The sequence below is a fragment of the Otolemur garnettii genome, unplaced genomic scaffold, assembly GCF_000181295.1.
Source record: "Otolemur garnettii isolate 467f Iridium unplaced genomic scaffold, OtoGar3 scaffold00144, whole genome shotgun sequence".
Taxonomy (NCBI): domain Eukaryota; kingdom Metazoa; phylum Chordata; class Mammalia; order Primates; family Galagidae; genus Otolemur; species Otolemur garnettii.
This window is the reverse complement of record NW_003852539.1, coordinates 3,748,949-3,752,560: the sequence shown is the minus strand read 5'-3', so window position 1 is coordinate 3,752,560 and position 3,612 is coordinate 3,748,949. Positions and strand designations below refer to the sequence as shown.

Below are 3,612 nucleotides of genomic sequence, written 5' to 3'. Positions count from 1 at the left end.
TACTTAAAAGTTTAAAACTATTCATGGAGAGTGGCACCTGTGGCTCAAAGGAGTAGGGCACCAGCCCCATATACCAGAGTGGCGGGTTCAAACCCAGCCTCTGGCCAAAAACTGCAAAAAACAAAAAAACTATTCATGGAACAGGAAGTGAATAAAAATATATTCTCATTGTTTTTACTATATCTTTTATCCCATTTCACCCACCTACCCCCACAGTAATGAATTTAATTTTTTATTTTCTTCTATTTCTTTTTTTCCTAAATGAACACATATACACATTTTTATTTCCCATTCTTCCTTTTAAAAAAGGATATATATTACATAATATTTTGCACTTTGCCTTTTTATTTAATATGTACTAAAAATTACTGAATACAAGTTCACAGAGATCTTCATTTTTTTAACCATATAATCTTTATATGGACGGATCATAGTTATAGTTAATTCAATTTGACTTCTTTTTTTTTTTCTTAAACATTCAATTTGACAACTTCTTTTTTTTTTTTTGTTTCTTAAACAGACTTTAACTCTGTTGCCCTGGGTAGAGTGCCATGGTGTCATCATAGCTCATAGCAACCTCAGACTCTTGGGCTCAGGCAAGACTACAGGTGCCCACACAACATCTCGCTGATTTTTTTATTTTTAGTAGAGACAGGGTCTCATTCTTGCTCAGGCTGGTCTTCAATTTGTGAACTCAAGCAATCCACTTGCCTTGGCCTCCCAGAGTTCTAGGATTACAGGCATGAGCCACCACACCAGTTTTATTTTTTATTTATTTATTTATTTTTTTTTTTGAAACAGAGTCTCACTATGTCACCCTGGGTAGAGTGCTGTTGCATCACAGCTCACAGCAACCTCAAACTCTTGGGCTCAAGCGATGCTCTTGCCAAGCTGCTGGGACTAGAGGTGCCCTCCACAACGCCTGGCTATTTTTTTGTTGTGGTTGTCATTGTTGTTTAACAAGCCCAGGCCAGGTTCAAAACTGCTAGCCTTGTTGTTTGTGGCCAGCACCCTAACCACTGAACAACGGGCACCAAGCCCACCACACCCATTTTAATTGTTGCTTCTAAGTTGTGTTCTTACCACTAAATAACCTTTTACATTTTTCCCCATATTATTGGAGGTATATCTTCAGGGTAAGTTCCTTGAATAGAGTTGTTGCATCAAAGGGTAAATGCATGTGTAATTTTGTTAGATATAGAAATTCCCCTCCACTGGGATTTCACCGTTTCTTGTTCCTGCCAACAGTGTGTGAGAATACCTATTTCTCCCACAGCTTCACCAACAAAATATATATCAGGCTTTTAAATTTTTGCCAACCTGATAGTTAAAAACACAATATCTGAATTTGGTTTTAGTTCTTATTTCTCTTATGAATGAAGTTGAATATATTTTTACCCTTAAAAGTGTGTTTTTATACTTGAGTCATTTATTGTGAACTATTTGTTCATGTCTTTGTTATTTTTTGTCTTTTTCCTTTCAACTTTTAGGGTTCTTATATATCAGAAGGGTTATCTATAATATATTAAAAACATATTCTTCCATTTTTTTGTCTTTTGATTTTGTTCGTGATTTTTTTTTCTGTGTAAAAGTTTTTCTAGGCTTGGCACCAGTGGCTCAAGCAGCTAAGGCGCCAGCCACATGCACCTGAGCTGGTTGGTTCGAATCTAGCCCAGGCCTGCCAGAAATGTTGAATGGCTGCAACCAAAAAATAGCAGGGCGTTGTGGTGGGCGCCTGTAGTCCCAGCTACTTGGGAGGCTGAGGCAGGAGAATCAATTGCTTGAGCCTAGGAGTTGGAGGTTGCTGTGAGCTGTGATCTACCCAGGGTGACAGCTTGAGGCTCTGTCTCAAAATAAATAAAATAAAATAAAAGTTTTTCTATATATAGATTTTATCAGTCTTACATATGTATCTTTAGTCATATTTTGAAAGCCTTTGGTTGCACATGGGACATGAAGGAATTCTCTCATGCTTTTTTCTAAAACTTTTTTATGTTTCTTTTTATATTTGAATTTTTCTTTTTTTTTTTGCAGTTTTTTGGCTGGGGCTGGGTTTGAACCCGCCTCCTCTGGTATATGGGGCCAGTGCCCGACTCCTTTGAGCCACAGGCGCCACCCAACATTTGAATTTTTTTTAATAATGCAAGTTTACTGAGAGGTATAAATCAAGTTTATCTTTTTCCAAACACCTACCCAGTTGTTCTTAATACAGGTTGAGTATCCCTAATTCAAAAGTTAAAATCTGAAACACTCCAAAGTCTGAAACTTTTTGAATGCCAATATGATACTCAAAGGAAATGCTCATTGGAGCATTTCCGGTATAGGGTTAAGGATGCTCAGTCGGTAAGTATTATGCAAATATTCCAAATCCAAAAAAATCTGGATTTGGAATCCACACAAATCCACAACACTGCTAGTCCCAAACATTTCAGATAAGGGTTACTCAATTTGTATCATTTCTGTGAAAAGCTTGTCTTTTTCCCAGGTGTGAGAAGCCATCTTTATCATATACAGACTTTTTGTATATATTAGAGTCTATTTCTGGATTTTCTATTCTATTTTGCTGGTCTGTTCATATACCATAGCATACTACTTTTAATTATAGAGGCTTTTGGTATGTTTTAATACCTGGTAGAGCTAGCCCTCATTTTTTTTTCCTTTTAGAATTTTTCAAAGCTATATAATTCAACATCTATTTTCCTATGTGAATTTAAAAATTACCTTTTTAGTTCTAGACAAAAAAAACTTGGTGTTTTGACTTGGGTCATACTAAGTGCATTTATTCACATATGTATGTATATGTATATACACAAATACCTATTCATGTACTTATCTTCATGGATGTCTTTCCATTTATTTAGGTCTGTTTTTGTGTTTTCCAGGAGTGTTGTATTATTTAGATTTTTATGTGTTTCTTGTTAGCTGATTATAAAGATTGAACCTTTTGTGTTGCTATTGAAGTTTTTTTTTTCTGAGCCAGAGCCTCAAGCTGTCCCCCTGGGTAGAGTGCTGTGTCATCATAGCTCACAGCAACCTCCAACTCCTGGGCTCAAGCGAGTCTCCTGCCTCCGCCTCCCAAGTAGCTGGGACTGCAGGCACCTGCCACAACACCCGGCTATTTTTTTTGTTTTATTGCAGCTGTCATTGTTGTTTGGCGGGCCCAGGCTAGATTCGAACCTGCCACCTTAGGTGTATGTGGCTGGTGCCTTAGCCACTCGAGCCACAGGCGCTGAGCCGCTATTAAAGTTTTCATTCGTGATTTTTATGTATTGGTTTTATATGCTTAATTAATCACTTTATTTTTTGATTTAGTTGTATTGTTCATTCTCTTGGGTTTTACATAATGTGTTCATATAATCTGCCAATATTATAAGACTCTAATTCTTATTCCATGATTTGATTTCTCTTAATTGTACTGGCTAATATCTATAATACAGCGTTAAATAATAATGGAGATAATATATTTATCCCCATTTTATAGAAGAGAATATGGAAGCTTAGAGAAATTCTATAGCTTTTTTTTTGAGACGGAGCCTCAAGCTATCCCCCTGGGTAGAGTGCCATGGCATCACAGCTCACAGCAACCTCCAACTCCTGGGCTCAAGCGAGTCT

General features: G+C 36.9%; 1 protein-coding gene across 7 annotated transcripts in view; it reads left to right on the top strand.

The window, feature by feature from the left end:
- Nucleotides 1-3,612, top strand: part of LOC100961574 (microtubule-actin cross-linking factor 1) — a 363,479-nt gene that overhangs the window by 252,246 nt on the left and 107,621 nt on the right. The window lies entirely within an intron of this gene.